General features: G+C 38.2%; 1 protein-coding gene across 2 annotated transcripts in view; it reads right to left on the bottom strand.

Annotated features, from left to right (window-relative positions):
* The window catches only part of Hpse2 (heparanase 2 (inactive)), a 596,152-nt gene that overhangs the window by 477,037 nt on the left and 102,263 nt on the right, over positions 1–16,852 (bottom strand). The gene's annotated exons all lie outside the window — the stretch shown is intronic.

Below are 16,852 nucleotides of genomic sequence, written 5' to 3'. Positions count from 1 at the left end.
CTCATGGACCTCAGACTGATAGCTAGGAAACCAGCATAGGACTGTTCCAGACCCCCTGAACGACGATGTCAATTTGGATGTCTGGGCAATCTATGGGGCCCCTGGTAGTGAATCAGTATTTATCCCTAGTACATGAGTGGACTTTGGGAGCCTACTCCACATAGAGGGATACTCTTTCAGCCTAGACACATGGGGGAGGGTCTAGGCCCTGCTCCAAATGATAAGTCAGATTTTGAAGATTCCCCCATGGAAGGCCTCACCCTCCCTGGGTAGCAGAAAGAGGATGGGATAGGGAGTTGGTGGGAGGCAGGGGAAGATGAAAGGAAAGGGAACTGGAATTGGCATGTAAAACAAGCTTGTTTCTAATTTAAATTAAAAAAGAGAAAAAAGAAAAACATCAGAAAAACTAAAAAAAAAGACTGAAAAGATATACCTTTTAAACCCAAAAGAATGCTTAATGACTATTCACACCTTGAATTTGCTAATTTATGACAGTTTATATCAAAAATAAATTATCAAAATCTGCACAATGATGTGAGAAATCTCACAAGGTCCCAACTCTAGAGGAAGAATTACAGGAAATTAACAGCTGCTAAAACAGGGGAATCAGTCTTCTCTGGCAGTGAGCTTCCCAGCCTCAAGTTGTCATTACTGAGCACATAAGGGTGTGCAATACAATGCAGACTTGTCAAGGTGTATGTGTGTGTGTGTGTGTGTAATGATAATAATTAAGGAAGAAATCATGAAGTTGATAGGCAATGGGGAATTAAGAGAGGAGCCAGAAATGGAGAATATGTGATTTTAAAAAACATGATATAAATACAACTCTTATGCATGAAATTCTCAAAAAATAACAATAAAATCCTATTCTTCAAAGATTTCCTCAGACCTCCACACATGTACTGTGGCATACACTCCTCTGGTTGATAAGTCAATTAATGAATATAACAGCATTTTATGTAGATTATTGAAAATTGATTAAACTTTGGCATTTACTACTAAAAGAAATTTATAAATACTTTCTTCTAAAAATTCTGAATATGTATATTCAATCCTAAACCCTACTTCTGTTCAACAAATCTCTGTTTAGTACTGACCAGCAGGCTCTGGATTTCAAACAGGATTAAGACATGGCCCCTGCACTAAAATACTATTTTTATGTAAATGCTCTTATATGGCAATTCTTAACCAGATTATTAAAATCCAACTCAGAATGCTGTGATGCTTTCTACACTACCATTGTTCATAAGTCTCCAGTCCTTTGCTGTCCCTGAAATATGTTCATGCCTCATGCTCACCCACACACATACACAATAAATAAATAAGTAAGATTAAGTTAAATAATTTCAGGATTCTTTTCTCCATAGCATTCCCATAACCATATAATAGCAGATCAGTACCCATCCCAAGTATACACACGGACTTTGGACTCCCATAGAACAATGTGAGGTGCACTCTCACCCAGAACTCTTGGGAAAGGGTCTAGGCCCTGCCCTATATGAAATGACACACTATGCACACCCCCATGGAGGGCCTCACCCTCCCTGGAGAAATGAGAGGATAACGGGGGGGAGGGGAGGGCACGGGAGGAAGGGAGGGAATGGGAGAGGGACCTGGAACTGACTTGTGAAGCAACCTTGATTCTTATCTAAATTTAAACTGGAAAATAAAATTAAAAAAAAAAAGAAAATGAGTGAACATGTTCAAAAAGGACAGAGCATTTAGGAAATAACAACATTTATCCAATGTATTAACTCATTTTTCTTTTTTTTATTGAAAATAGATTCTTCTCTCATACAATACATTCTGACCACAGTTTCCCCTCCCTCCACTCCTCCCAGCTACTCCCACCTCCCCTCTCCCCCAGATTTGCTCAGTTTCCTCTTCAGAAAAGAGTAGGAGTCACAGGACAAAATGAAGTAAAATAAGACAAGGAAGGAGTCAGGCAAAAGAGTCAGAAATATACCTGTTCCTGGTGTTAGGACTCCCACAAAACCCCCACACTAACAGCCATAACATATACACAGAGAGAACCTGGTGCAGACCCATGTAGACTCATGTAGACCCAGTGCTTGATGACTCGGTCTCTGTGAGCCCATGTGAACCCTACTTCATTGTTTGGGTGGGACATGTTCTGCTGGTGTCCTCCAGTCCCTCTGACTCCTACAATCTTTCTTCCTCCTCTTCTACAGGGTTCCTCTATCACCAAAGTAGTAACTCATTATGTGAGAAATCCCCTTTCAAACATCTGGTACCTGAATTAAGCCAGGGTGAGACCAGCAATTTAAACAGACCTTTAACAAGCAAGGAGATTGAAGTATTAACAAAACACCCTGACCCAAGGCCAGATGGGTTCACAGCAGAATTCTAGAGAGTTTCAAAACAGAAATACAACCAATTTTACTCAAATTAATTCACACAATAGAATGAATACTCCAAACTCCTTATGCAAAGTGGAAATATTACTCAAATACCAAAACCAGAAAAAGACACCCACACACAAAAAGAAAATCATAGACCATCTCTAATGAACATAGTTGCAAAAATTCTTAGCAAAATATGTGCAATATGAATACAGGCACACATGGAAAAAGTTATTCACCATTATCAAATTGGCTTTACCCCTGAGATGCAGGAGTTTTTCAAAATACACAAATCAATAAATGTAGTAAAACACAGAAATGTATTTAAAGACAAAAATTACATATCATTTCAATTTATGCAAAAAGGCTTTTTAACAAAAAATCTAGCATCCATTCATGATAAAAGTTCTAGAGAGATTAGGTTTGGATGGAGCATGCCTCAATGTGATAAAGGCTCCATATGGACAAACCCATAGCCAAAACTATCCTAAATTAAGGAAAAGCTCCAAGTATTCCCATTAAAGTCAGGAACAAAGCAAAGCCTCTTTTCCTCCACTTGTAGTCAATCAAGTGTTCAAAGTCTTAGTTGGAGCATTAAGACAAGATAAAGAAATAAAAGAATATAAACAGAAAAGGAAGAAGTCATTGCTTGCAGAAGGTATGATGCTATACTTAAGATACTCTAAAGATCCCACCAGAAAACTACTTGAACTAATTTGCATTTTCAGCAACAAAGGAAACAAATTTAACATAGAAATTATTAGCATTCCTATATAACAGTAATAAACAAACTAAATATATAAATCACAGAAATAATCTTATCCACAGTGAAAATTTTAAAGAACTAAAGAAATGAAGGAAGATACTAGAAGATGGAAAGACCTCCCATGCTCTAAATTGAAAGAATCAATACTGGGAAAATTGGTGGCTTTCCAAACGCAGTCTACAAACCCCATGCAATATCAATCAAAATCTCAGTGACTCTTCATACAAATATTTTTTGAAATCTTAAAACTCATATAGAAACACAAAAGATCTTGGTTAGCCAAGCAATCCTGAGCAAAAATAATCATGCTGGAGGCCTTATGTATCCAGTCTCAAGTTATACTATAGACCAATTGAAACAAAAGCAGCATGGAACTGTCCAAAAAAAGACACATAAATCAATGGAACAGAATAAAGATCCAGAAACAAGTCCGTGCAACTACAGCCACCTAAGTTTTTACAGTGATACCAAAATTACTAGCCAAAGGAAAGACAATATCTTCACTAACTGCATTGAGAAAAACTGGATGTCTACTTGTAGAAGAGGGAAACTAGGCTTCTATGTCTCACTGTGCACAAAACTGAACTCCAAATGGATCAAAAGCATGGCAAGCCAAGGAAGCCCCGAATGAACATGAAGAATGATGGAAGTCCTCAGTGAACATTGTTGAGATAGGCATGACCATGTCAAAGAACACAGCTCTGGAGCCATGGGGCAAAGGCTTCCTGGATCAGGCTCAGAAGAGCAGAGCTTCCTCCAGTGAAAATAGGAGTATTTACAAATAATTGACCAGTATATACAAAAACTAGCAACTGCCACTTCCACACCAGGGTGCCTACAGCCTGAGACTGCTCACTTACAGAGACCTCTACTGAGACTAGCTAACCCCTCCCCCATCCTACAAGTTCCAGGTAGCAGGTGTAGTAAGTGCAGCTCCAACAGAGTCCACCTGACCACAGCTTTTCTGTATGAATATCTATGTGTCTGTCATTTTTTCATTCCCAGGCCAAGACCCAGCCATCTTGGAAAAGGTGTGTGTGTGTGTGTGTGTGTGTGTGTGTGTGTGTGTGTGTGTGTGTAAAACAGCGAAAAAGTTCATGAATTTGAAAGAGAATAGGGAATATATGGGAGGGTTTGGAAGGAGGAAAAAGAGGGAAATAATGTAATTATAAACTCCAAAATTTGAGGAAATAAATTTTTTAAATTTACGTTAAATTTTAAATTTATTTCTAGGTTGGTTTAACCCCAGAAACAGCTGACCTGACAAGGGTTAACTCTTGAATCCCAGGCTGATGCCTGGGAATCCAACATGGGACTGATGAAGACCCCCTGAATGGGGGTGTCAGTGAGGAGGCCTAGGTAATCTATTGAGCCTTGGGCAGTAGATCAGTATTCATCCCGAGTATACACATGGACTTTGGACTCCCATCCAACAATGTGAGATGAACTCTCACCCTGAACTCTTGGGGGGAGGGTCTGGGCCCTGCTCTGGATGAAATGACAGTCTATGGACACCCCCATAGAGGGCCTCACACTCCCTGGGGAAATGAGAGAATAATGGGGGAGTTGGGGGAAGGGCACGGGAGGAGGGGAGGGAAAGGGAGAGGGACCTGGAACTGACTTGTGAACCAATCATATTTCTAATCTAAATTTAAACTTAAAAATAAAAAAAATTTAATAATAAAAAAAGAAAAAAATCAGAATAAGAAACAGCAAAAATAAAAGAAAATGACAGAATTCAATAAGCACCTTTTATCAATAATTTTTAAAATTAATGTCTTCAACTCCCCAACCAAAGACACAGGTTAGTTGATTAGGTTAATAAACAAAATCAATCTTTTTGTTGTCTATAAGAATCTTGGGAGCACATGGACCCCAGTTGTAAAACTGGGGAAACAGCATTGGGCCAAACCAAGCCTTCTGAATGTGTGTGACAATTAGGAGGCCTGGGCAGTCTATGGGACCTCTGACAGTGGAACCAGCATTTATACCTAGTGCACAAAAGGACTTTGGGAGCCCATTCCCCACAGAGGGTTATTCTCTCAGCCTAGATACACAGGCAAGGGCCTAAGCCCTGCCCCAAATAATATGATAGACTTGGATGATACCCCATGGAAGGCTTCACCCTCCCTGGGGATTGGATGGGGGTGAGATGGGGGTGTTGGTTGGGGGCATAGGAGGATGGAAGGGAGAAGGAACTGGGATTAATATGTAAAATAAGATTGTTTAAAAAAATCTCATTTTACCTTCAAGGATAGACACAACCTTAAAGTGAAAGGACAAGGAAAATTAAAAACAAATTAAAAAAAAGTAACAGGGAACAAGCAGGAATTACTCTCCTAATATCTGACAAAACAGGTGTTAAATAAAAATTAATAAAAACAGATAAAGAGGGGAATTTCAACCTGAACAAGGGAATAATAAATCAAGAAGACTTTACAGCCCTAAACACATATACACCAAACTCTGGTGCACTTGATTGATACAGACTAAACCCAACTCAGTAATAGGTGATTTTGATACTCTGCCTTCTCCAATAGACAGGTCATCCAAACAAAGAATAAACAGAGAGACATTGGATTATATTACATCATACTTTAAATGGACTTAACAGATAGCTACAGAACACCAAAGAATATGTATTCTATTCAGAAGCCTGCAAGAGTGTTCCTAAAATAGACCACACTCTAGAACTAAAATAAATCTCAATGGCTACAGAAAAAAATTAAATACCTGTGTACATCTAAGTGTAATAAAGCTTAAAAGCAAAAAAATAAAACCTCTAAGAATAACATGAACTCATTAAGATTGTACAACATACTACTAAATGATAAATAACCAAAGAAGAAATAAAAAATTACTGGAATTAAATGAAAATAAAACATTGAAGAATAACTTTCTTAAATCTTCTGGGACGCATTAAACAAAGTCCCAAGAGGGAAACTCATAGATTTATTTACCTAACATTTAAAAAATACAAAAAATACAACTCAAGAGTTTGGAGGGAGGACAAAACAAACCCAAATCCACAGACAAGAAGAAATTATAAAAATCACAGCAGAAATTAAGGAATTATTTGTTGCTGTATCTTTACTCACTTTTGGTATAAAAATAATACTGGCTTTGTTGAATGAATCTGGTAGCATTCCTTAACTTTCTATTTTGTTGCACAATTTAAAAAGAATTGGTGTGAGGTCTTCCTTGAAAGTCTGATAGAACTCAGCAGTGAATCCATCTGTTCCTGCACTTTTTTTTTAGGGGAGACTTTTTATTATAGTTTTGATCTCATAACTTGTAATGAGTCTGCATGTTTTTTAAATCTTCTGGCTTTAATTTTGGTAGATGATATACATTTTGAAATTCTTCTATTTCTTCTAGGTTTCCCAACTTTTTAGAATGTAAGTTTTCAAAGTATTCTCTAATAATGTTCTGTATTTCATTGGAGTCTACTGTAATGAGACCTTTTGATCTGTAATTGTGTTAATTTGTGTCTTTTCCATTTTTCTTTTCCTCAGATTGGCTAAGAGTTTGTTAATCTTATTAACTTGTTCAAAGAACCTTGATTTTTTTTTTGTATTGCTCCTTTATTCTCTGTTTCAATAATCTCGTCCCCAGTGTTTTTTTTTTCTTGTGGTCTACTAGGTTTGGGATTGGCTGCTTTTTTTTTCAAGAACTTTGAGCTGTTTAAAAATAAAAAAAAACAAAACTACAGACTAATTTCTTTGATGATCATAGATGCAAAAATTCTCAAAAGAATACTTGCAGGCTGGAGAGATGGCTCAGCAGTTAAAGGCTAGGTTCACAACCAAAAATATAAAAAATACTTGTAAACAAAATTCTGAAACAACTTACAAATCCCACATACTGTGACCAAGTGGGGTCCATTCCAGAAGGGCGGGGTTGGTTCAATACACATAAATCAATAAAGGTAATATACCATAAACAAATTAAAGAACAGAAACCACACAATCATCTCAATTGTTCCTGTAAAGGTATTTGACAAAGTTCAATATACCTTCATGATGAAAATCCTGGAGACATTAGAAATAAGTGAAGTATACCACAAACTAATAAAGGATATATATTCAAAATTCTATTGTCAAATTAAATGCAGGTAAACAAAGAATTTCCTCTAAAATCAAGAGGAAGACAATGATGCTTTCTCTTTCCTCTCTTATTTAATATGTCCTCAAAGTCTTGATCAGCAGTTAGACAAGAGAATGATATAAATGTTATAAAAATAGAAGAAGATGAACTTCCAATTTGCAAGTGACATGATCCTATACATAAAAGAGGCTGCAAATCTACTAGAAAAATCTGAGATCTGATAAAAAATAAGTTTCAGGATACAAAATCGTTATAAAAACACAGCAAACTTCATGTATACCAACAGTGTACTCTCTCAGAGAAAGAAATTAGGAAAATATTGAATTCATAATATCTCCAAAAATATTAAGCACCTATGAATACAATTAGCTAAAGAAGAGATAAGAACTCTACAGTGTAAACTTCATCACACAAAACAGGGAAATAAAAAAATAGTAGATGATGGAAAGATCCTTCAAGGCCCTGGATTGGCAGAATTAATGTTGTGAAAATGGATGTACTTTCAAAATAAATTTAAAGATTTCATGCAATACATGTTAAAAATCCTGATGTCCTATTACACAGATCTAGATAAAACAATCTAAGAACTTATATGGAACCACAAAAGATCATAACTAGCCAAAGCATTCATAAGAAAAAAAAACACAGCTAGACATAGATAGTACAACACACAACCTTAAATTATACTACAAAATAATAGTGATAACCACAGCCTGGTACTAGCGTAAAAGCAGACAGGTAGACAACAGAAAAATAGAGGACTCAGAAATAAAACAACAAAGATATGCCCATTAATTTTCTTTTTTACCTAAGAAGGTAAATAGTGCTGTCAAGACTGAGTATCAATCTATAGAAGAATGAAATTCGATTGATATCTTTCATCTTAAATGGATCAAAAACTTTACAAATCTGATGAAAAAAAACAGGAATATTTGTCAAGACTTAGGGCAAGCAACAACTTTCTGAACAGAACTTCATTAGCACCGGAATTAGCCCCCAACACTACTAGATAGGACTATATGAAATCAAAGAGCTTCTTCCCAGAAAAGGAAAGTATCAGCAAAGTACTCAGACAGCACACAGAATGGGAAAATTCTTTACCAGCTACAACTCAGGCAAGGAGTTAATACTCAGAATTTACAAACAATTGCAGAAATTACCAAGGAAATAAAATTGTCAGTCAGCAAATGAGCTATTGAATTGAATAAAGCTGATTTCAAAAAATAAAATACTAAGAAACACAAATGTCCAATGGCTATTTTGAAAGTGTTCAATACCCATTGTTGTAAATAAAATAAAATAAAAATTAAAACTACCTTGAGATACCAACTGACCCCAGTCAGAATGGCTATCATTAAGAAATCTGAAAACAAATGTTGGAGAGAACGTAAAGAAGAACCCTGATTCACTGCTGATGGGTTGCAAATAAGTATAACTATCATAGAAACTGTATTATCTCAAAATGTAAAATAGAACTACCATATGACCCAGATATTCTACTTCTGGTCATATACCCAAATAACTCTATATCCTACCATAGAGAAATTTGCATATCCGTGTTTATTGCTGCTCTATTTGTTATAGGTAGAAAATGGAACTAACCTACATATTCAGCAACAGATGAATGAATAAGGAAAATGTGGTGCATAGATAAACTGAATGTTATTCAGTTCTAGAGAAAAATGAAATCAGAAAACAGATAGGCTTATGATATGTAATATTAAACACAGTTAAAATTTAAGGAGTGGCCTTGAGAGATGGCTCAGTGGTTAAGAGCACTGGTTGTCCTTCCAGAGGACCCAGGTTCAAGTCCCAGCACATTGCAGCTCACAACTGTCTGCAACTCCAGTTCCAGAGGATTCAACACCCTCACATATACACGAATGCAGACAAAACACCAATATACATAAAATTAATTTAATTTTAAATTAAGCAATATTTTGATGCAGATATTTGTTTAACTATGAAAATATGCTGCATTTGTTTAATTATGTAAACATGTGCTCTTGTTTTACCTTGTCTGCCTAAGCTACTTGATTGATTTAATAAAAAGTTGAATGCAAGGGAGGAGATATAGCCTGGACTTAGGGGAAGTGTAAGTAGGAAGAAGAAATTTAATTTCAGGATCACCCTAGGAAGGGGAACTAGGTAAAATCTGGGTAAACTGGGAGTGAGGGGACAGTATATGGGGGGATGGGGGATGAGTACATGATAAAACAGGATGGAGTTGAGGGAGGGATGGAGTAGGAGAACAATGAAAGAGTATCTTAATAGAGGGAGATATTACGGTATTAGGGAGAAAACTGGTGTAAGGAAATTCTCAGGAATCTACAAGAATGACCCAAGCTAAGAATCCTGGCAACAGTGGAGAGGATGCCTAAACTGGCCTACCCCTGTAATCAGATTGGTGAATATCCCAACTGTTATCATAGAGCATTCATTCAGTAACTGATGGGACCAGATGCAGAGATTCACAACCAACCACCAAGCCAAGCTCCAAGAATCCAGTTGAAGAGAGGGAGGAGGGAATTTATGGGCAAGGGAGGTCAAGATCATGATGGGGACTCTACAGAGACAGTTGAACCACGCTCATGGGAACTCATGAATGCTAGACTGACAGCTGTGGAGCCTCCATGGACTAAACTAGGCCCTCTGCTGTGGGAAACAGTTAGGTAGCTTGGTTTATCTGAGGGTCCCCTGGCAGTGGTACCAGGATCTTTCCCTGGTGCATGAGCTAGCTTTTTGGAGTCCATTTTCTATGGTGGAATGCCATGCTCAGTGTTAATGCAGGGAAAAGTGGTTTGGTCCTTGTAGGAGGAAGTCTGATGCTGCCATTAAACATGTGACTTACTAAGTCTATGCCGCCATTAAACATGTGACTTACTAAGTCTATGCCGCCATTAAACATGTGACTTACTAGAGGCGCATACAGATGAGGTAATAAAAGGGCGGTTTACCACACCGCTAACCACACCCACTTTAGGCAGGACTAAAGACGTATATGGCTCGACGTAAAGACGTATACATACGTAGGCGGAACTACGTCACTAGCCAAGCCTACTTTTGGGCATGGCTAGGGGCGTTACGGGGGAAGGCATAAAAGACAGTGCACAGGAAGTCTCGCTCTCTTTTCCTGGAGTTCGGCTTCCGGTCCAGTCGCTAGCTGAGATCTGCTGGGCTTCTCGGGGTTTGGTATCTTGTGAGTAATTTTCTACATTAAATACTTAGCTTCCCTTTCCGTAATTGTGTGTCGCGTATTGTTACAGCGTCCGTAAAGCCAACAATTTGGTGTCGGGAGCAGGATTGAAATCCGGATCCAGGCGCCCCGGAAAAGCGGCTTCTCTTGGCCCGGCCAGGCACACGTGGACTCTCCTTTCGCTAAGTTCCTCACCACTTCGCTCGGCAAGGCACGATTCCTGCCGCCAGGAACCAGCACCTACTACCTGCCGGTAAGGTCAGGCAGAATTCCAAGATTTCTCTTGCGGCCACGTGCTGTTTTACTGGCGGCCTGCTGACTCCGGCCACGTGCTCTTTCGCTGGCAGCCTGTTGATTTCGGCCTGAATTACTCCATTGGTAACAAACGTAACTGCTTTATACAATGTCAACAGCTAACACTATGATGCAGGATGTTAAGAATTTTCTTGTTTTTTGTATGGATGGGATTTTAGAAAGGGTTGAGGACCTACCTGAAAGGTGCTTCCTACCCATGATGGTGATTATTAGCTTCATAATCAATATAATTTTGTTAATGAAATGGCTCAAAAATAGGAATAAACTTATACAGGTCATACAGTCATCGCAGGATAGTTTTGAAATCTTAATACAAAGGATTCAGGAAATGCAAAATTCATTGCAGGAGAGTAAGAAAGGGTTGGTAGAAAATATTCAGGATATTAAAAATGATAATGTAGGTCTGACAAACAGGTTTAAAGAGACGGAACACAAAATTGAATTATTTTCAGGAAAAATGTGTTCCATAGATAGAATTGAAAAATTGGAACATAATGTGGAAACATTTAACGACAAACACGGTTCCATGTTTGATGATTTCACTAGCAAATTACAAAGACTGGAACATAAAATTGAAATGCTAGCAGAAAAGAATTGTTCCATGTCTGAGAGCAATGGTAAACTAACTGATAGAATATCATTTGTAGAAGGCAGTTTACATGCTATTGAGGTACATGCTAGGGATGAGAATATTAGAAATTTGGAATCACATGTAAATGATGAATATAAAAAAATGAAAGATTCCATGACATCCTTAGAAAATCATTTGTCCCAAGAACTTCAAGAGGTCAGAGAAACAATGATGGATTGACTACAGGATTTAGAAGACGCTCAATCTGATACTTCAGAATCAGAAATACAGGCAACAGGTCAGGACAGGAGTTTCCCAAAGCTTCTCAAATGCCGGAATGATTTCCCTAAGGTTGCTATGCATTCCCCTATGGTTTTTCCAGTATCTGTATCAGAAAAACCAGCAACGAAAAAACAATCAAATGGTCCCATTGCTTATCACTGGGAGCCTATACAGATGAAGGATCTAAAAAATATTAAGGAGGCCATTGTCATGTATGGTCTTCATTCTCCCTTTGTCAGAGAGCTCCTAACCTCATGGGCTACTGTAAATAAAGTAACCCCAAAAGACTGGGCCCAATTAGCCTCTGCAGTGCTCGAAAATTCTTGCCAAATTCAATGGAGAGCTTTATGGAGGCAAGAAGCAAAAGCAATAGAAATTCAGGAATTACAGAACGGTCAGGAAGTACCCCAAGACAAGATTCTTGGGGAGGGTCCTTACGCTGACATGCAGGTTCAATCTGCATATGACGAGCACATGTTGTCTTTGTGCCGTACAGCTGCTTTAAATGCCTTGGATAAGGTTTGTGAAACAGGAGAGATAATGCAACCCTACACCAAGGTATTACAGGGCCCAAGGGAAAGGTTCACTGAATTTTTAGAGAGATTATCCAGAGCAGTAGAAGTACAGGTAGCGAACCCAGAATCCAGGCGTCTTCTTATAGAATCTTTGGCGTATGAGAACGCGAATCCTCAATGCAGGCAGGTAATTTGGCCATTAAAAATAAGATCAGTGCCATTGGAGGAATGGGTCCTGCATACAGCGAACCTGGAATGTAAAAGTCAGGATACAGGAGCTTGGGTAGGTGAAGCTATTTCTACAGGCTTGAGGAGGCACCAGGATGCCAAATACCCTACCTGTGATGATATAGAGGCATGGGTAGGGAAGGCAATCTCAAAGAATTTAAATAGGCGTAAAGATCCAACATGCTTTAACTGTGGTAGAATAGGACATCTTAGTAGGAACTGTAGACAACGCATTCCTAGAAATAATGCTTTTACCAGGAATGTATCAAACAGAAGGCCTAAGCCTCCTGGTCTATGCAGGAGGTATGGGAAGGGGCGCCATTGGACTGATGAATGCTATTCCACAATAGACAGACAAGGTAGATCTTTACAGCAGGGAAACGGGCTTCCGGGGCTCAATGGAGCCCCGAAAAGGAAGATTATCCGGTCATTCCCAGTGACAATGGAGGACAGCCTCTCCCAGGACAATTAGAAAAGGAAGATTATCCAGTCATTCCCAGTGACAGTGGAGGACAGCCTCTCCCAGGACAATTAGAAGATCCACTGCCCATTGTAAATAATACGGCACTGGATAATACATTAGCTCCAGAGGATGAATCAATTACATCAGGAGGAGATACAAAACATATATTTTGGCAAACTTCTATACAATATCATAGACCCAAACTTCCGGTTAAGGTAAATAATAGGGTGATTTACGGATTACTGGACACCGGAAGTGATGTCACTATCCTTAATCAGCAGTCCTGGCCACAAAACTGGGCTTTAAAAGAGGTTAATGTTCAATTCTTAGGGATTGGAACCCTATCTGAAGTTAAACAGAGCGTTAGATGGATTGACTTTATTGGGCCAGAAGGACAGAGAGGAAGGTTAAAGCCATACGTTGCAGATATTGCTATAAACCTCTGGGGTCGTGATCTACTCCAGCAATGGAATACGCAGATTAAAATTCCTCCTGTATCAGCTAGGAATTATAGACAAGCTCTTAGTGGTAGTAAGAATATAGTAAGAAAGTACAGAAAACAGATGCCAAATGTACAGGCTGTACAGAAGCAAGATGCTAGTGTCAAACCTACAGAGCAACCAAAAGCTCTACCATTTGGCTGACAGATGAACCCGTCTGGGTGGGTCAATGGCCTATGACATCTGAGAAGTTAGAGGCTTTGGAGAAGTTAGTTCAGGAACAGCTAGATGCTGGACATATTGAGGAATCAACTAGTGCATGGAATTCGCCTGTTTTTGTTGTCAAGAAGAAGTCTGGTAAGTGGAGAATGGTTACTGATCTTAGAGCCATCAACAAGGTAATTCAGCCTATGGGGTCTCTACAACCTGGGATGCCGTTACCTTCTCTAATTCCTAAGGATTGGCCAATTATAGTTATAGACTTAAAAGATTGTTTCTTCACCATACCGTTACAAGAAAATGACAGAGAAAAGTTCGCCTTCACAGTACCTACCTATAATAATTCCCGTCCGGTACAGAGATTCCAGGGGAAGGTACTACCTCAAGGTATGTTAAACAGTCCAACTTTGTGTCAATATTTTGTGAATAAACCTCTAGAAATAATTCGTAAAAAATTTCCACATTCGTTAATATATCATTATATGGATGACATATTGTTGTCTGATTCAAATAAGGATACTTTGGAAAAGATGTTTGAGGCAGTAAAGGAAATTTTGCCTCGCTGGGGATTACAAATTGCCCCAGAAAAAATACAAAGAGGAGATTCTATTAACTATTTAGGTTATAAAATAGATGCTCAGAAAATTGGACCACAGAAAGTGCAGATCAGAAGAGATCGTTACCGGACTCTTAATGATCTTCAAAAACTATTAGGAGAAATCTCTCAATTACAGACGATTATTGGTGTAGAAGGGCATGATTTAAAACACCTGAAAATGGCTTTAAAAGGAGATAAAGACCTAAACAGCCCACGAGTACTATCAGCTGAGGCTGAAAAAGAATTAGAATGGGTAGAAAAGAGAATATTAGAAGCACATGTGGACCGTGTGGATCCAAATCTGGACTGTATTCTGGTTATTTTACCATCTAGAGAATAACCCTCAGGAATATTAATGCAGAGGGACGACATCATTCTAGAATGGGTATTTCTGCCACATAAACAAAATAAAAAATTGAAAACATATATAGAAAAGATATCTGATTTGATATTAAAAGGTAAATTAAGGCTTCAGTCAACTGACTGGGAAAGACCCAGCTGAAATTATTGTACCTTTAACGAATGAGGAAATTTCCTCCTTATGGAAGGATAATGAGTATTGGCAAATAGCTTGCAGTGACTTTTTGGGAAGTATTAGTAATAACTATCCCAAAACAGAGAGAATCAAATTCATAAAGAAAACAATTTGGATTCTTCCACGTATCGTGAGGCAAACACCTATTTCTGGAGTTCTTACCTTCTACACGGATGCAAATAAATCAGGTAAAGCAGGGTATAAATCAGGAAATATAAGTAAAGTAGTTCAAAGCCCTTACAACTCCATACAAAAGGCAGAGTTATATGCCATTCTGATGGTACTTAAAGACTTTACAGAGCCTCTCAATATAGTCACGGATTCTCAGTATGCAGAAAGAGTTGTCCTGCACATTGAGACTGCAGAATTTGTTCCTGATAATACAGAATTAACCTCATTGTTTTTACAATTGCAGGAAATCGTCAGAAACAGGACTCATCCTATATATATAACACACATCAGATCCCATACAGGTCTGCCAGGTCCTCTGGCACAAGGCAATGATGAAATTGATCGTTTATTAGTAGGTAATGTGTTGGAAGCTTCAGAATTTCATAAGAAACACCATGTTAACAGCAAAGGTTTAAAGAAGGATTTTTCTATCACCTGGCAACAAGCCAAAGAAATAGTAAGAAATTGTCCCAGTTGCTCATTGTACACTCAAACTCCATTACCAGCAGGTTGTAATCCTAAAGGTGTTCACAGAAATGAACTTTTGCAAATGGATGTATTTCACTTCCCAGAATTTGGCAGTTTGAAATATGTACACCATACTATAGACACGTACTCAGGCTTCCAATGGGCTACTGCCCTCAGCTCTGAAAAAGCTGACTCTGTTATTACACACCTCTTAGAGGTAATGGCTGTTATGGGTATACCTAAAACAATAAAAACTGACAATGGTCCAGCATATGTCTCCAGTAAATTGGAACAATTCTTCAAATATTATAATATAAAACATGTAACTGGTATACCTTACAATCCCACAGGACAAGCAATAATTGAAAGGTCTAACCGAACCTTAAAAGAGATGCTTCATAAACAGCCAGGGAAAACAAAGACACCTAGACACAGGTTACACAATGCTTTACTAACGTTGAATTTTCTTAATGCTGATGAAAAAGGACAAACTGCAGCAGAAAGACACTGGACTACAGAGAAGACTTCTGAACTGAACCAACCGGTGTATTTTAAGGATGTTATGACATCAGTCTGGAAACCAGGATATGTGTTACGTTGGGGAAGGGGTTATGCTTTTGTTTCCACAGGAGAAGAAAAGATTTGGGTTCCATCAAAATTAATTAAAATTCGATCAGAACAGAAAACATTTTAGGAGGAGGAAGATAACAGCCCATCTACAAATTCATAGTCCACCATGGGTAAAGGGACCTCCTAAAAGGAAAGAGAAGTGTTTTGTTTTTTGTATTCACAGGTAAACTCAGCAAAGAATACTGGACATATGGATTCCTGTAGAAGAATGAATAGCTACCTGAGGAACATCAAACACACACTGTGTGGTATCAAAGTCTAAATCTCTCTATATTGCTTTTTCATAGTATCCTTTTATCTTTATTTCTTCACATACCTCAATTCCCATTCATTTAACTGAAGCTGGCTTTGGAGTTGGATTGGCTCTCCTACTCTAAACCCAAGCATGTTATTTAAATACAATTCAGAATTTCTGTATTATATCAAAGAGCCATTGATATAAGACAGAAGAAATAAAATGAGGGACTATTATCTGTGGATTTCTTTTTCTGAACAGTCTAATTTCCTCCAGGTTTTCCATCTTCCCTATTGTCACCTCTTCTGTATGCATACATATGAAAGTTAAAATATTTCTTTGTTAACAGTAATGTTTGAGTTTTCCAGAGAACAAGGGATTTCCTGACAGCAATCTTCAACTGCTTCTGAAAGAGAATGAGGATCCACTTCCTTGACTTCACCTGATTCGACTGGAGGCATCTGAACTGCCCCACATCATTGACTCCACCTGACAAGCACTATCCTGAAACTGGCTTGAAAATACATCACTCTACACATCTCCGGACCAAGAAACTGAAACAGCACATCTTCTACAATCTGACCAGAGCTTCAATCAACACTAGAACCCCAGTCAGGAACTTCGATCAAGCATCTCCTGCCATACTGAGACTGTCTGATCTACTCAGATTTTGTTATACTAACATTTTCTTTTCACAGGTCCCCATGAGATTATCATCGTCCCATCTCAGCAGGAAGTAGTTTTGAGAAT

Source organism: Mesocricetus auratus, unplaced genomic scaffold (assembly GCF_017639785.1).
Source record: "Mesocricetus auratus isolate SY011 unplaced genomic scaffold, BCM_Maur_2.0 Super-Scaffold_4256, whole genome shotgun sequence".
In the NCBI taxonomy this organism is placed as follows: domain Eukaryota; kingdom Metazoa; phylum Chordata; class Mammalia; order Rodentia; family Cricetidae; genus Mesocricetus; species Mesocricetus auratus.
Note: the sequence above shows the minus strand (reverse complement) of the source record. Positions and strands in the feature narration are given on the sequence as shown.